This window comes from Pan troglodytes, chromosome 5, assembly GCF_028858775.2.
Source record: "Pan troglodytes isolate AG18354 chromosome 5, NHGRI_mPanTro3-v2.0_pri, whole genome shotgun sequence".
Classification (NCBI taxonomy): Eukaryota; Metazoa; Chordata; class Mammalia; order Primates; family Hominidae; genus Pan; species Pan troglodytes.
The window spans coordinates 86,485,057-86,504,085 of NC_072403.2; positions in this window are offsets into that span (position 1 = coordinate 86,485,057).

Here is a 19,029-nt window from a genome sequence, read left to right on the forward strand (position 1 = left end):
CGTGGCTAGAATATAAGCAGGCAGAAAAACGTGAAAAGATAGACTGGCCTAGCCTCCCAGCCTACATCTTTCTGCCATGCTGGATGCTTCCTGCCCTGGAACATTGGACTCCAAGTTATTCAGTTTTGGAACTCGGGCTGGCTATCCTTGGTCCTCAGCCTGCAGATGGCCAATTGTTGGACCTAGTGATCATGTCAGTTAATATTTAACATATACATATATATATATTTTTTTTCATTGGTTTGGGGGTTTCTGAAGTTGGCTGCTTAATATGATTAGATCCAAAAATGCTAAAGACTCTATTTCTAATAGTATGGAGAACACTGATAGCCCTTGGCATGAGCTGTTTAGACAGTTATCCAAAATAAATGCATCTGACACTCCTGATTCATCGCTTGTGAGAGGCAAGGAGTTTAGTGACTCTCTCTCTATATAATACCTTTTACCATATGTGGAGAACCAAAGAACATAATAAAGCTGGTTGGTTGCTCCTAAGTTCAGTGTACAAAGTGATGAAAGAAAATGATGAACTCAGGGATTCTGTCTCCTGGCTTCAGACACAGATTCTGAGCCTTAAATCTCCCAAGATTGCCCAGAGTGAGAGTGTTATCTCCTACAGAGAAAGACCTGAAATTGTGGAAAAACAGACACAAGCCCTTATCATGCTAGTGGCTGACCTACAATGAAAGGTGCATGCACAGCCTCATCAGATGCCTACTGTTAAAGTGAGGGCATTGATTGGAAAATAATGGGACTCTGCAACTTGGAATGGGGATTGTGGGTGGACCCTGATGAAGCTGGGGACATTGAGTTTATAAATTCTGATGAACCTTTTTTGCCAGAAGAAACAGCATCCCCTTCCCCAGTAGTGGCAACGTCCCCTCACCACTCATCAGACTTTCCACCTCTGTCTAGGAAGATGAACCCTGCGCTGCCTAAGGCAACAGTAGTGGCAACATCCCCTCCCGGCTCATCAGCCTTTCCACCTCTGTCTGGGAAGATGAACCCTGTGCTGCCTAAGGCAACAGTGGTGGCCTCCCATGAGGCAGTTGCCAGGCAGGATAATGTTGATTCTCCTTGAGCCACCCCCTACATCCCTGTCTGCTTCTAGACCTAGAAGAAGACTAAAGTCTCAGTGGGCCCCTAGAGGTGAGGTTGAGAATGTGACCCATGAGGAGGTATGCTACACTAAAAAAAATAAAAATAAAAAAATAAAAAAAAAAACTGCTTGAGTTTTCTAATGTTTATAAACAGAAATCTGGACAACAGGCATGGGAATCAATATATTCAGGGTGTGCGATAAGGGTGGATGGCACATGGAGTTGGATCGGGCTGAATTTATTGATTTGGGTCCACTAAGCAGGGACTCTGCATTTAATGTTGCAGTTCGGGGAGTTAAAAAAAAAGGTCCTAATAGTTTATTTGCTTGGTTAGCTGAAATATGGATTAAAAGATGGCCCACCATAAGTGAGCTGGAAATGCCTGATCTCTCTTGGTTTAACGTAGAGGAAGGGATCTAAAGGTTTAGGAAGATTGGTATGGCTGAGTGGATTACTCACTTTAGACCTACTCATCCGAGCTGGGAGGGTCCAGAAGATATACCCTTGACCAATGCTTTGTGAAATAGATTTGTGAGGGTAGCACCTGCATCTTTGAAGAGCCTTATACTTGCTCCTCTGTGTATGTCAGATCTAACAGTGGGAACTGCAGTCACTCAACTACAAAATTTAAATACAATGGGGATAATTGGATCTTGAGGTGGTAGGGACCAAGTGGCAGCACTCAACCATCAAAAGCAAGGTGGACATAGCTACTGGAATAGACACCAGAGGCAAAGCGGCAATCAGAATAGTCTGACTCGTGTAGAGCTCTGGCATTGTCTAATTAATTACAGTGTTCTTAGAAGTGAAATTGATAGGAAACCTACTGCACTCCTACTTAACTAACATAAAGAACAAACTTCTACGTCCAATGGACAAAAGGCTAATTCGAATTATAAAAACAGATAATCATAGCCCCTCAGTCAATTTCCAGACTTGAGCCAGTTTACAGACCCGGAACCCCTTGAATGAAGGTGAGGCGGGTCTCCATGAGGAAGGACCCCACTACATTACCAACAATTGGTGTAATGAATATTTCTCCCATCTTTCCTCAAGGAGACCTCTGGTCTTTTACTAGGGTAACTGTGCACTGGGGAAAAAGAAATGACCCAACATTTTGGGGTCTACGGGACAGTGGCTCAGAGCTAATGTTGATTCCAGGGGACCCAAAACATCATTGTGATCCTCCAGTTAAAGCCGGGGCTTAAGGAGGTCAGGTAATTAATGGAGTTTTAGCTCAGGTCTGACTTACATGGGGCCCAGTGGGTCCCCAGACTCATCCTGTGGTCATTTCCCCAGTGCCAGAATGCATAACTGGCATAGACATACTTAGTAGCTGGCAGAACCCCAACACTGGCTACCTGACTGGTAGGATGAGTGCTATTATGGTGAGAAAGGCCAAATGAAAGCCATTAGGGCTGCCTCTACCTGGAAAAATAGTAAATCAAAAACAATATTCCATCCCTGGAGGGATAACAGAGATTAGTGCCACTATCAAGGACTTGAAAGATGCAGGGATGGTGATTCCCACCACATGCTCGTTCAACTCTTCCATTTGGCCTGTGCAGAAGATAGGTGGATCTTGGAGAATGACAGTGGATTATCGTAAGCTTAACCAAGTGATGACTCCAATTGCAGCTGCTATACAAGATGTGGTTTCATTGCTTGAGCAAATTAACACATCTCCTGGTACCTGGTATGCATCCACTGACTTGGCAAATGCCTTTTTCCCCATTCCTGTCCATAAGGCCCATCAGAAGCAATTTGCCTTCAGCTGGTAAGGCCAGCAATAACCTTCAATTTCCTACCTCATGAGTATATCAACTCTCTGGCTTTGTGTCATAATCTTATTTGGAGAGACCTTGATTGTTTTTGGCTTCCCAAATATATCACACTGGTCCATTAAATTGATGACATTATGCTGCTTGCATCCAGTTCAAGAAGTACCAAACACACTGCACTTATTGGTGAGACATTTGCATGCCAGAGGATGGGAAATAAATCCAATTAAAATTCAGGGAACTTCTACCTTAGTAAAATTTCTAAGGGCCCAGTGGTGTGGGGCCTGTTGAGATATTCCTTCTAAGGTGAAGGGTAAGTTGCTGCATTTGGCGCCTCCTACAACCAAGAAAGAGGCACAATGCCTAGTGGACCTATTTGGATTTTGGGGGCAACACATTCTTCATTTGTGTTACTCTGGCCCATTTGTCAAGTGACCCAAAAGCCTGCCGGTTTTGAGTCGGGTTCACTGCAGGAGAAGGCTCTGCAATAGGTCCAAGCTGCTGTGCAAGCTGCTCTGCCACTTGGGCCATATGAGCCAGCAGATCCAATGGTGTTTGTGGTGTCAGTGGCAGATAGGGATGCTGTTTGGAGTCTTTGGCAGGCCCTGATAGGTGAATTACAGCGGAGGCTTCTAGGATTTTGGAGCAAGGTGCTGCCATCTTCTGCAGATAACCACTCTCCTTTTGAGAGACACCTCTTGGCCTGTTACTGGGCTTTGATGGAAACTGAATGTTTGACTATGGATCATCAACTCACCATGTGACCTGAACTGCCTATCATGAACTGGGGGTGCTTTCTGACCCATCTAGCCATCAGGTGGGTGGTGCACTGCAAATTCCATCATCAAATGGAAGTGGTATATATGTGATCTGGCTTGAGCAGGTATATCCTGAAGGTACAAGTAAGTGACATGAGGAAGTGGCTCAAATGCCCATGGTCTCCACTCCTGCCACCCTGCCTTCTCTTCTCCAGCCTGCACTGATGGCTTCTTGGGGAATTCCCTATGATCCGTTGACAGAAGAAGAGAAGACTAGAGCCTGGTTCACAGATGGCTCTGCATGATTTTCAGGGAGTACCCAAAAGTGGACAGCTGCTGCACTACCGTCCCTTTCTAGGAAATCCCTGAAGGACAGTGCTGAATGAAAATCTTCCCAGTGGGCAGAACTTTAAGCAGTGCACCTAGTTGTGCACTTTGAATGGTATATATTTGATATATAATTGCAGATGTGTGATTATATATTGATTCCTGGGCTGTGGCCAATGGTTTGGCTGGTCAGGGACTTGGAAGAAGCATGATTGGAAAATTGGTGACAAAGAGATTTGGGGAAGAGGTATGTAGATAGACTTCTCTGAGTGGTTGAAAACTGAAGATCTTTATATCCTATATGAGTGCTCACCAATGGGTAACCTCAGCAGAGAAGGATTTTAATAATCAAGTGGATAAGATGACGTGTTCTGTGGACAACCCTCAGCCTCTTTCCCCAGCCACCCCTGTCATCGCACAATGAGCCCACGAGCAATGTGGCCATGGTGGCAGGGACAGAGGTTATGCATGGGCTCAGCAACATGGACTTCCACTCACCAAGGCTGACTTGGCTACAGCCACTGCTGAGTGCCCAAGTTTCCAGCAGCAGAAACCAACACTGAGCCCTTGATATGATACCATTCCTCGGGTGATCAGCCAGCTACCTGGTGGCAGTTTGATTATATTGGACCTCTTCCATCATGGAATGGGCAGTGGTTTGTCCTCACTGGAATTGACACTTCCACTGGATATGGCTTTATCTATTGTGCATGCAATGCCTCTGCCAAGACTACCATCCGTGGACTCATGGAATGCCTTATCCACTGTCATGGTATTCCACACAGCATTGTCTCTGTCCAAGGCACTCACTTTGTGGCTAGAGAAGTGCAGCAGTGGGCTCATACTCATGGAATTCACTGGTCTTACCATGTTCCCTATCATCCTGAAGCAGCTGGATTGATAAAATAGTAGAATGGCCATTTGAGGTGACAATTACAATGCCAACTAGGTGACAGTACTTTGCAGGGCTGGGGCAAAGTTTTCCAGAAGGCCATGTATGCTATGAATCAGCATCCAATATATGGTACTATTTCTCCCATAACCAGGATTCATGGGTCCAGGAATCAAGGGGTGGAAGCACCACTCACTATCATCCCTGGTGATCCACTAGCAAAATTTTTGCTTCCTGTTGCTGTGACATTACGTTCTGCTGGCCTAGAGGTCTTAGTTCCAGAGGGAGAAATGCTGCCACCAGGAGACACAACAATGATTCCAATGAACTAGAAGTAAAGATTGCCACCTGGATACTTTGGGCTCCCCCTACCTTTAAGTCAACCAGGCTAAGAAGGGGGTTACAAGTGTTGGCTGGGGTGTCTGACCCAGACTATCAAGAAGAAATCAGTCTACTACTCTATAGCAGAGGTAAGGAAGAGCATGATTAAAATACAGGAGATCCATTAGGGCATCTCTTAGTATCACCATGCCCTGTGATTAAGGTCAATGGGAAACTACAACAACCCAATCCAGGCAGGACTGCAAATGACCCAGAACCTTCAGGAATGATGGTTTTTGTCACTCCACTAGGAAAAAATCCATGAGCTGCTAAGGTGCTTGCTGAAGACAAAGGAAATACAGAATGGGTAGTAGAAAAGGGTAGTCATCAATACCAGCTACAATCATGTGACCAGCTGCAGATACGAGGATTGTGATTGTCATGAGTATTTCCTCCTTCTTTTGTTAAGAACATGTTTGTAAATGTACACACTTGTACTAAAAAAAATCTTATATATCCTTTCTCCTTTATGATGTGACATAAGATTTATTGACTTACATCAGCATTTAAGTGTTGTTAACTTTATGTGATAGTATTTGGGTTAGGGATTGGTGTGTTTTCAGTTGTATTAGGATAGTTGTATTATGTTAGGTGTAATTATGACCTTATTATTGTCTTTATTTGAAGATTATGTATGATCACAGGAGTTGTATATGGGCTCCAGTTGACAAGGGGTGAACTTGTGATGGTTAATACTGAGTGTCAACTTGATTGAATTGAAAGATGCAAAGTATTGTTCCTGGGTGTGTCTGTGAGAGTGTTGCCAAAGAAGATTAACATTTGAGTGAGTGGGCTGAGAAAGGCAGACAACCTTTCATCTGGGTGGGCATGATCTAATCAGCTGCCAGTGTGGCTAGAATATAAGAAGACAGAAAAATGTGAAAGGGAGACTGGCCTAGCATCCCAGCCTATATCTTTCTCTTGTGCTTGATGCTTCGTGCCCTCTAACATTGGACTTCAAGTTCTTCAGTTTTAGAACTTGAACTGGCTCTCCTTGCTCCTCAGCCTGCAGACAGTCTATTGTGGGACCTTGTGATTGTGTGAGTTAATACTTTATAAACTCCCATATATATACATATATATATGGGATCCAGGAATAAGAAGGGAGTTGGATACATATATATATTCCATTAGTTCTGTTCTTCTAGAGAACCCCGACTAGCACATATAGTATTCATAGTTTTGGTCCAAGCCTAAGTAGAGTTGAAAAATTTAACAGTTGTACTATTTCCATCATTAATAAGCCTTCCAGGAATTGTTTTGATTTTTCAAATGTATTTATTACCACCTTGTTAAGGACCTTTCCAAGGTTTGATGTACATATGTCAGACACCCAGGTCATTCTAGGACTGTTAAATGATGTGAACTAGTGGTTCACAAATGTAAGAATCATAAGAATCCCCTAAAGGAGTTTGCTAAAATTTTTAATTCCTGGTGACATCCATAGAAATTTTGATTTAATACATCCTGGTTGTTATATGCTCTCAGCCTGATTCTGATGCACTGCCAGCCTTGAAAAACACTGCACTGTACCTTAAATAATAAATATTTTAAACGATGCTAAGCCAGTGACACAGTGGCATATATGAGACAGAATGTATTAGTCCATTTTCAAGATGCTGATAAAAAGACATACCCGAGACTGGGCAATTTTCAAAAGAAGAGATTTATTGGACTTGCAGTTTCAAATGGCTGGGGAGGCCTCACAAGCATGTTGGAAGGCAAGCCACAACTTACATGGATGGCAGCAGGCAAAGAGAGAGCTTGTGCAGAAAAACTTCCATTTTTAAGACCATCAGATCTCATGAGACCCATTCACTATCATGAGAACAGTATGGGAAAGACCCACACCCATGATTCAGTTATCTCCCATTGAGTATCTCCCACAACATGTGGGAATTATGGGAGCTATGAGATTTGGGTGGGGACACAGAGCGAAACATTATCATTCTGCCCCTGGCCCCTCCCAAATCTCATATCTTCACCTTTCAAAACCAATCATGCCTTCCCAGCAGTCCCTCAAAGTCTCAGCTCATTTTAGCATTAACTCAAAAATCCAAAGTCTCATTTGAGAAAAGGTAAGTCCCATCCACCTATAAGCCTGCAAGATCAAAAGCAAGTAATTACTTCCTGGATATAATGGGGGCACAGGCATTGGATAAATACAGCCATTCCAATTGGGATAAACTGGCCAAAGCAAAGGGGCTACAGGCCCCATGAAAGTCCAAAATCCATTGGAGCAGTCAAAGCCCAAAATGATCTCCTTTGACTCCATGTCTCACATCCAGGTCATGCTGATGCAAGAGGTGGGTTTCTATGGTTTTGGACAGCTCTGCTTCTGTGGCTTTGAAGGGTATAGCCCCCGTCCTGGCTGCTTTCATAGGCTAGTGTTGAGTGTCTGCAGATTTTCTAGGCACATGGTGCAAGCTGTCAGTGCATCTACCATTCTGGAGTCTGGAGGACAGTGGCCCTCTTCTCACAGCTCCTCTAGGTGGTGTCCCAGTAGGGGCCTCAGTGTGGGGGCTCCAACTCCACGTTTCCCTTCCACACTGCCTTAGCAGAGGTTCTCCATGAGGGCCCCACCCCTGCCGCAAAATTTTGCCTGGGCATTCAGGTATTTTCATACATCTTCTGAAATCTAGGTGGAGGTTCTCAGATCTCAATTCTTGACTTCTATGTACCTGCAGGCTCAACACCACATGGAAGCTGCCAAGGCTTGGGGCTCCCAACCTCTTAAGCAACAGCCAAGCTGTACCTTGGCCCCTTTTAGCCATGGCTAGAGCAGATGGGATGCAGGGCATCAAGTCCCTAGATTACACGCAACAGAGGGACCTGGGCCCAGCCCACAAAACCATTTTATCCTCCTAGGTCTCTGGGTCTGTGATGGGAGAGGCTTCCACAAAGTTCTCTGACATGCCCTGGAGATATTTTCCCCATAGTCTTGGTGATTAACATTAGGCTTCTTGTTTCTTATGCAAATTTCTGAAGCCAGCTTGAATTTCTCCTTAGAAAATGAGATTTTCTTTTCTATCACATTGTCAGGCTGCAAATTTTCCAAACTTTTATGCTCTGCTTCCCTTATAAAACTGAATGCCTTTAACAGCACCCAAGTTACTTCTTGAATGCTTTGCTTAAAAATTTCTTCTGCTGGATACACTAAATCATTTCTCCCAAGTTCAAAGTTCCACAAATCTCTAGGGGAGGGGAAAATGCCACCAATCTCTTTGCTAAAACATAACAAGAGTCACCTTTTCTCCAGTTCCCAGCAAGTTCCTCATCTCCATCTGAGACCACCTCAGCTTGGACCTTATTGTTCATATCACTATCAGCATTTTTGTCAAAGCCATTCAGTAAGTCTCTAGGAGGTTCCAAACTTTCTCACATTTTTCTATCTTCTTCTGAGCCCTCCAAACTGTTCCAACCTCTGCCTGTTACCCAGTTCCATAGTTGCTTCCAGATTTTTGGGTATCTTTTCAGTAACACCCTACTCTACTGGTACAAATTTACAGTAGTAGTCTGTTTTCACACTGCTGATAAAGACATGCCTGAGACTGGGCAATTTACAAAAGAAAGAGGTTTATTGGACTAACAGTTCTACATGGCTGGGGAGGCCTCAAGATCATGGCAGAAGGCAAAGAGGAGCAAGTCATATCTTATGCAGATGGCAGCAGGCAAAGAAAGGGCTTGTGCAGAGATACTCCTATTTTTAAAACCATCAGATCTCATGAGACTCACTCACTGTCACAAGAACAGCATGGGAAAGAACTGCCCCCTTGATTCAATCATCTCCTACTGGGTTCCCTCACACAACATGTGGGAATTATGGGAGCTATGAGATGAGATTTGGGTGAGGACAGAGAGCCAAACCATATCACAGAGTGAAGGGTAGATACTGAATTTTAAATTGTTATAAACTCATTTGTGTTACTCTGTGAGAGGTTATGACATCTTAAATTGCTGGCATATGTGTATCTTTTAATCAGAATCTTTCTTATTTAGTAACTTAGTGTAATCATGTGAGGCTTGAAAAACAAATTATATCTGATTGAGAACACCAAGCAATCATTGCAATTGATTACTCTTAACCAGGTATTGACATATGACAGTGAAAATAATATTCTTTTTTTTTTTCTTTTTTTTTGAGATGGAGTCTCGCTCTGTCACCCAGGCTGGAGTGCAGTGGCATGATCTTGGTTCACTGAAAGCTCCACCACCTGGGTTCGCACCATTCTCCTGCCTCAGCCTCCCAAGTAGCTGGGACTACAGGTGCCCACCACCACACCCAGCTAATTTTTTGTACTTTTAGTAAAGATAGGGTTTCACCGTATTAGCCAGGATGGTCTCGATCTCCTGACCTCATGATCCACCCGCCTCGGCCTCCCAAAGTGCTGGGATTACAGATGTGAGCCACTGCACCTGGCTGAAAATAATATTCTTTAAGTATTTTTCCTAAGATTATAGAAAACTAGCAACTGAACTTTATAGTAAGGAAATTTATCTTTATTCATAGACTAGGTTAGGACATCCTCTCTTTCATTGCTTTGTAACCATTCTGTGTCTCTATACTGATGAGTGGGTTGAGAATAATAATAGTAACTACTTCATTAGGGCTGCTGTTACTTCAATGAATTAATACTTGACATTTATAACACTGGCACCTAGTAAGTTTTGAATAAAAATTATTATTATCTTATCATTCCAATAATCTTTATGTCTTTAATCAGAAGTAAGCCTAAATAAGTCACCATTCTATTAGAGGTACTGCTCTCATGCCTTTTCCACTAAGAAACAGAATCTCGTCTATAATTTTGAGAGGTGATATTTGCCTGCTGGTATATAACTAAGAACAGCACTTAATGTAGTTATTTACATAGAACTCAGTAAGAATTATAATAAACTGAAAGTATTAGCTTTTTTGAGAGGAGAGTTTCTATAGTTTATTATGGAACATCATAATTGAGCGTCTGGTATTCATTAATATTTCCAAATCTTCCCACAAGAAACTCATGAAAGCCTCTTAGACTATTGTCTCTTTTTTGAGTGCTATATAGATTTCTCTTCTTACGTTCTTTATATTCTACCAACCTTCTTTATGTGAAATTATTCACCACGTAATCTAATACTATGTGTTCATGGTGGATTTTGTTTGTGGCATCTCAACTTGATTTTCACACTTTTCCTTACATAAACTATACTTTCATGCTCTTCCATAGCCTGCAGTGGAAGGCCATATCTATGTAGTTAATTATAAACTTGCTCCAAGTTCACTGTCAGTAGAGTCTTTATATGTGGGTCCTCCTGATCATAAATTTGTTGTTATACCAGAAATTACCTTTCTCTCCTGCTTGGGGGCATTATGAAGGCATCAGTGAAAGTGATATAAACATATTGTTGTATTAAAGTTGTGTTTTTTGGTATATGTTCATTGCTGAGGGGGTTTACTCTTCTCCTTATTTCAGTCAAATACCAGTTAGCAGGAACATAGATGTCATAAAACTTCATGTGTAATAACATCAAAATTTTGTCTTGCATACATGTAGGCTATATTTCTACACATTTCTGACCTTTTTTAAAAATGTGTGGGTATCTTGTAGGTGTACATATTTATAGAGTACATGAGACATTTTGATATAGGCATGCAATGTGACATAAACACATCATGGAGAGTGAGGCATCTATTCCCCTCAAACATTTATCCTTTGAGTTACAAAGAATACACTCCAATTACATGCCTTAAGTTATTTTAAAATGTACAGTTATTATTGACTATAGTTACCCAATTGTGCTATCTAATAGCAGGTCTTATTCATTATTTAACTAATTTTTTGTGCACATTAACCATCCCCACCTTCCCAACTCCCAGCCTCCCACTACCCTTCTTAGCCTCTGGTAACCATCTTTCTACTCTCTATGCCATAATTTCAATTGCCTTGATTTTGAGATCCCATAAATAAGTGAGAACATGCAATGTTTCAATGTTTGTAGTTCTGTGCCTGGATTATTTCGCATACCATAATGATCTCCATTTCCATCCATGTTGTTACAAATAACAGGATCTCATCCTTTGTTATGGTTGAATGGTACTCCATTGTGTATGTGTACTACATTTTTATTCAGTTACTTGTTGATGGACACTTAGGTTGCTTCCAAATCTTAGCTGTTGTAAACAGTGCTACAACAAACATGACAGAGCAGATATCTCTTTGATATACTGATTTCCTTTTTTGGGGGGTATATACCCATTAGTGGGATTGCTGGATCACATGGTAGCTCCATTTTTAGTTTTTTGAGGAACCTCCAAATGGTTCTCCATAATGGTTGTATTAATTTACATTCCCATCAAGACTGTTTCAGGGTTCTCTTTTCTCCATGTTCTTGCCAGTATTTGTTATTCTCTTTTGGATATAAGCCATTTTAATTGGGGTGAAATGATATCTCATTGTAGTTTTGATTTGCAATTCTCCGATGATTAATGATGCCATGTAGTTATTATTTTCAATGGGTTCATCGTTTAGTATTTCTAGTTAGGATAAGAGTAGTTTACACACCACAGTTACAGGGTTAATATATTCTCTGTTCTTCTGTATACTTACTATTACCAGTGAGTCTTGTACCTTTAGGTGATTGTTTATTGCTCATTAATGTCCTTTTCTTTCTGATTGAAGATCTCCCTTTAGCATTTCTTGTAGAACAAGGCTGGTGTTGATCAAATCCCTCACCTTTCATTTGTCTGGGAAAGTCTTTGGTTCTCCCTCATGTTTGAAGGATATTTTTCACTGGATATATTAATACTATGCTAGGACAAAGTTTTTTTATTATATTCAGCACTATAAATATGTCATACAACTCACTCCTGGCCTGTAATGTTTCCACTGAAAATTCTGCTTCCAGAGGTATTGCAAACCCATACATTATTTGTTTTCTTTTTTCTTGCTACCTTTAAGGATCCTTTCTTTATCCTTGACTTTTGGGAGTTCCACCTGTGGCCACCACCACTATGACTGTGCTGGGTCAAACCTGAAGCCAGCAGAGCACTGGGTCTTACCCAAAGCATGCTGTAACCACTCCCTCACTACTGCCTGTTTGCTCATCACCCTGGTGCTCTATAATCATCAGGTTGAAAAGCCAGCCAGGACTGTGTCCTTTCCTTTAGGGCAGTGAGATCCCCTTGGCCCTGGGTGGGCCCAGAAACGCCATTTAGAAATCAGAGACTAGGGTCAAAAAACTTAGAAATCTACCTGCGGTTCTACTGTATTGCTGCTGAGGTGGCACTCAAACCACAAGACACTGAACTTTCCACTATTCCTACCCCTTTCCAATGGCAGAGAAGCCTCACCCCTTAGCCGCACTGCCACCACAGTCCATGAGGAGTATTGCCAGACTACCACAGATATTCTCTTAAGGCCCAAAGGCTTTAAGTCAGCTAGTGGTGAGTGCTGTCTGGCCTGTGACTTCAGGGCAATGGGTTCCCCTCTGGCCGAGGGTATGTCTAGAAAAACTGCCATACAAGTCAGGTCCTGGAATTGGGGACCCCAAGAACCTGCTTGGTGCTCTACCCCTCTGTGGCTGTGCTGGTACCTAAAGTACAAGACAAAGTCCCCTTTACTTTTCTGTTTTTCTCATGCAGGATTTTTTTCCTGTAGCCACCACAGCTGGTAATGTGCTGAGTCTCACCTGAAGCCAGCAAGTCTCAGCGGCTCACTAAGGCCAGCGATATAGTACTTGGATATCACTACTAGTTATTCAGGGCCCGAGGGTGCTTCAGTTAGCAGGTGATAAATGCTGCCAGGACTAGGTCCTTTTCTTGAAGCCAGTGAGTTTCCTTCTGGCCCAGGCCATGTCTGGAAATGTCATCCGGGATCTACAGCCTGGAACAGGAGCATCACAACTCTGACTGGCGCCCTATCCTGCTGTGGCTGAGCTGATATCCTAGGTGTAAGACAAAGTCCTCTTGACTGACTCTTCCTTCTCCTCTCCCCAAGCAGAAGGAAGGGGTCTCTTTTGGAGCTGCGAGATGTAGAGCCTGGGGCTAGCAGAGGGGTGATACCAGCACTTCCTTGGCTGCCCCAGCTGGTGTCTCAGTAGTTTGCTTGCCCTCCCCGCACCCCCGCCCCCTCCAGTCCACTGTCTTTGGGCCTAGTTCAGCAATAGGACTCACCTAAGAGTTGCAGTCCTTATGGCCTAGACTGCCTTTCAAGTTTCCATGGAGACACAGAGTGCTGTAGCCCTCAGTGGCGAGGTTTGTAGACACTCGAGTTTGGACCACGGGGATCCAGGATTCCCCTTTGGCTGGGGCTGGTTTAAATAGTCCCTCTGTGTGTGGGTATCAGCTGAGTTAGTTCCGTTTCCCTTTATGCTCTAACAGGACAGCCCTGAGTTCACTGCCTCACAATAGCTGTGCTCTTCCTCCACAGCAGATGTTCTCTGTACTATGCTGACACTGCCGGGTTGGGGGTGGGGTGGGGTGTAGCCTCAAGGATTCAGGACTGTTTTTTCTATCTCTTCAGTGATCTGAAGTTAAAACCAAGTATTATCAGTACCCACCTGATTTTTTATTTTTATGAAGGTGTTTTTTTGTGTGTAGATATTTGTTAACTTGGTGTCCTTGTTGGGGAAATTATCGGTGGAAATTTCTATTCCATCTTGCTCCTCCTCTCATTCCAGATTTTTTATCACATTTATTAGGATATACGATTATAATTCATCTTTCATAGCTCAGGCTTATATTATTTACTCATTCAAAATATATACTTCACTATTAACTATGGCAGACATGACCATTGTTCTCATAGATCTCTTAATTTAATCATGAAGATTCTGGTATGGTGTTATGAAATGGATCTTACTTTACCTTGACATAGTTTGGATTTAATATGAGTGTGCTTCTAGATAATTTGAAAATACTTAATTAGCTGCAGAGGGATAGATTTCTGTTCTACAAATTTATTTTTAAATTTCTCTCAAAAATTAAAGAATTATACTATTTTTATCCAGATTTCTAGCTACCTGGTATCTTACCCTGTATAAACTGCAGATTGTAGTTCATTAACTCCTGCCTCTTTACAGAAGAGTCTTAAACAAATATTTCTAAACTTACGTGCTTTTCTCCTTTAAAATGTACCCACAGAATTAATTAGATATTGACATTAAGTGATATTAACCTTTTAAATATTCAAATTTTATATTTAGGGAATTAATTAGATATTGACATTAAGTGATATTAACCTTTTAAATATTCAAATTTTATATTTAGAGAAACCTGTGTTCTTTTGCTCTACTTTCAAAAAAAGACATCTCTATATGCAAGTTAATGGGCTAACTTCATTCATTTGGAATGCTGAGGCTGAATACATTTTTAGCCACTTTACCTAATAAGGTAAACCATTCAGATTGGGTCATTTCAACTAAGCTTGGAGAAGAATCTCAGATTTGGTTTCCTAGTGCCAGAAGACTTTCAAACCACAATCAAAGGCTTGCAATCAATAATACATTACAAATCCAAGATGACAGGTCATCAGGATATGTTTATCACTCCATAAGAAAAATATGTAATACTAACTTCTGAAATTGCAGTGTTTCATCATAACTGTCAGTTGCCAAAGATTACAAAAACTGTTTCTGTAAGAGCATCATAATCTAATTGCTGTTATGGTCTATTAACTCTGGGTGTACATCTTTAAATATTCAATTGCCTTTTGGAAATGAAGGTAAAATTTGAATCTAACTTTAAGGACAAGTTCTAAATTTAGCTCTTCCTTAGTAGAAAAGCCCATTTTCAGCGATTTCTGTCCTTTGACACTTTCTAGGACATACTACGTTTTCACCATTATTTTATTCCAAGATTTATTTCAAACAGGCAATAGTAGTATATTAATTTGTTTTCACACTGCAAATAAGGACATACCCAATACTAGGTAATTTATAAACAAAAAGAGGTTCAATGGACTTACAGTTCCACATGGCAATCATGATGGAAGGCAAAGGAGAAGCAAAGGCACATCTTACATGGCAGCAGGCAAGAGGGCTTGTGCAGGGGAACTCTCATTTATAAAACCATCAGATCTCATGAGACTTATTCACTACCACAAAAACAGTATGGGAGAAACCACCCCCATGATTCAATTATCTCCACCTGGCCCTGCCCTTGACACGAGGGGGTTATTACAATTCAAGGTGAGATTTAGATGGGGATACAGCCAAACCATACCAAGTAGGGTACATAGTTCAGAGAATTATATCCTCTGACTATATAACTTTCTATTAATGATGAAGTTCTGTTGCAAGTTCCCATAAGGTATATTCAATTGCTTGAATGGTCTCTTTCATACATAGTAACTGTCAAGATTTTAAAATAATATTTATAATTTAATATTAGAAAACATCCAAGGCCTATTGTAAAATGCATAGGGGAATGTTATGTCTAAAAATAGAACTTAAAGTAGGAAAGCTTAGTAAATAATATCTGGATATAAAATCCTAGAAATAATTGTCTTCAATAGATATGTTAATTATGAGGTTTAATTCACAGGAAGATGTATCAGCATATACATACACACACATACACTCCAACACAGGAGATTTATAGTTAAAGTAAAATATGGATACATTTGGTCTTGATGAAATAGAAGGCAACTTCCCTTTGAATAGAAGTAGAGATGGTAGACATCTGCTCCCTTTTAAGGTCTATTGTCAAGGTTATGATAGAAGTTTACACATCTCCACCTGCTCATGCTTTTGCAATCAATAGCTGTATTAAGATTATAGTATCTATTAAGGTTGGAACCTGTTGAATTTGGGACTGGAGTCTTTTAGTCAATAGACTATCACAAAAATACCATTTTTGCTTCAACTAAATAAAAAATTTACAATTTCTTTATAATTTTTGATCTAGATAAGATTCTCACATTCTTCAGTCAAGTTTTGTGCCAAAGATTCTGAAAGCGAGATTGTCTTATTAAACTTGTGAAGCAACTTTGTATTTATAGAAGTAAAGATCCATATGATAAATTACATTCTCTAGATCCACTTTGATGTTGGTAGAATGTTCTTTTTATACCCAATGAGTCTTAAGCCAGTTATCTTCAGACAATTGTTCAAATATTCAAATAAAATTTCAATCTCTTTCTTTGAAGTCACTTTCTTTCCATCTTTAATTCTCTTGTCTAATTGACCAGAAACATGGGTTAGTAATAGTGTGCTGCAGGTGGGAAGGCAGGGCAAGATGGCGGAATCAAAACCTCCACAATTTATCCCCCAACAGGAACACTAATTTAACAACTGTCTACACAGAAAAAACACCTTCATAAGAACCAAAAATAAGGCAAGCTCTCATAGAAATTGGTTTTATCTTCATTTTGCTGAAAGAAGCACTAAGCAGTTCAAAAAAACACTCCTGAATCACCACCACCACCCCACGCCTTTTCCCTGGTGGTAGTCGTGTGGTATGGAGAGCATCTCTGGGCACTAGTGAAAAGAGAGTACAGCAATTGTGAGGCAGTAAACTTAGGGCTATCCTGTTAAAGCAGAAAGGAAAACTGGACAAAACTCAGCTGACTCCTGTCCAGGGAGGAAGCATTTAAATCATTCTTAGCTAGAGGGGAATCATGGATCTCAGCTGTCTGACTTGATTTCACGCCAACTTTGCCACCGTGGGCTAAAGAGCTCTGATCTCTACATAAACTTGAAAGGTTGTCTAGACCATAAGGACTGAAAGTCATAGGCAAGTGCTAGTGCTGAACTGGGCCCAGAGATAGTGGACTGGGGAAGCATGTGACCTAGTAAGACACCAGCTGGGGTGGCTAAGGAAGTACTGGGATCACACCTATCCTAAACCCAGGCTGCATAGCTCACAGCTCCAAAAGAGACAACTTTCTCCCACTTGCATAGAGCAGAGAGAAGTATGGGGAGAACTTTGTATTGCATCTAAGATACCCGCTCAGCCACAGCAGGATAAGACACTAGTCAGAGTCATAAGGTTTCTGTTCCAGGCCTTAGCTCCAGGATGACATTGCTAGACATGCCTTGGGCCACAAGGGAACTCACTGCCTTGAAGGAAATGTCCAAGTTCTGCCAGCATTCATCACCTCCTAACTGAAGAGACCTTGAGCCCTGAATAACCAGCAGTGATACCCAGGTACTACACAGAGGGCCTTGGGTGAATCTCTGAGGCTTGCTCACTTTAGGTGAGACTCAGCACATTACCAGCTGTGGTGGTTACATGAAAAGAGTCTGCTTGAGAAAATTACAGTGAAGGTAAAGGGAACTTTGTCTTGCACTGTAGATACCAGCATGGCCACAGTGGGGTAGAACACCAAATGGGCTCTTGAGGTCCCCATTTGCAGGACTGGACTCTTGGACAGCATCTCTGAACCTGCCCTGGGCCAGAGGGGAGCCCACTGCCCAGAAGGGTGAGTCTCAGGACAAGCAGCATTCAGCACAAGCTTACTTAAGAGCCCTTGGGTGGGCCTTAAGGGAATATCTATGGTAGTCTGGCAATATTTCTCATGGCCGGTAGCAGGTGAGGCTCCTCTACCTTTGGAAAGGGGAGGGAATGGTGGGAAGGACTGCATCTTGTGGTAAGAGTTCCAGCTCAACAGCAGTTCAATAGAACATAAGGTAGACTGCTAAGGTTTTTGAGCCTTATTTCTGACTTCCGGATGGCACTTCTGGACCTACCCTGGGCCTAAGGGGAACTTGCTGCTCTGGAGGAAAGGATGCAGGTCTGACTGGCTTTGCCACATGCTGATTGCAGAGTGTCAGGGTGTTGAGTGAAAATGTGTAATAGCAAGGGATTCGTTACAGAAGGCCTTGGTGAGGCCCAGGACTATGCTGACCACAGGTCTGACCCAGTGCAGTCATAGTGGTGGTCACCAGAAGGGGGCTTATGTCACACCACCCTCAGGCTTAGGTGGCTCAAAACAGAGACCCATATCCGGAGGAAGTGTCTATTCCAGTGAAGACAAACCTCTGCCCTTTCTGATGGAAGAGGTCCAATATAATCAACCTGCCACCATGTGGCTGGCTGATCACCCCAAGGAATGGTGCCATATCGAGGGCTGAGTGTTCGTCTCTGCTACTGGCAAATTGGGCCCTCGGCAGTGGATGTAGTCAGGTCACCCTTTGTGAGTGGTAGTCCATGTTGCTGAGCCCATGTGTAACCTCCATCCCTACCACCATGACCACTGTTCATGGGCCCATTGGGCAATGACAGAGGTGCCTGGGGAAAGAGGCTGAGTGGTGTCCACAGAAAGGGTCATCCTATCCACTTAATTATTAAAATCCTCCTCTGCTGAGGTCACCCCCTGGTGAGCACTCACATAGGATACAAAGATCTTCACAGTTTTTGACCACTCAGAGAAGCCCATCCACATACCTGTTCCCCAAATCTCTGTCACCAATTTTCCAATCATGCTTCTTCCAAGTCCCTGACCATCCAGGCAAACCATTGGCCAGAGTTCATGAATCAGTATATTATCTCACATCTGGTCATTTCTCCTTCCATGCAAAGTGCACAAACAGGTGCACCGCTAGAAGTTCTGCCCACTGGAAAGATTTCCCTTTACCTCTGTCCTTTGGGGATGTCTTAGAAAGGGGTTGTAGTGCTGCAGCTGTCCACTTTCCGGTGATGCCTGCATATTATGCAGAACCATCTGTGAAGCAGGCCCTAGTCTTCTCTTCCTCTGCCAACTGATCATAGGGAACTCCCCATGAGGCCATCAGTGTAGGGTGGGGGAGAGAAGACAAGGTGGCAGGAGTGGAGACCATGGACATTTGAGTCACTTCCTCGTGTC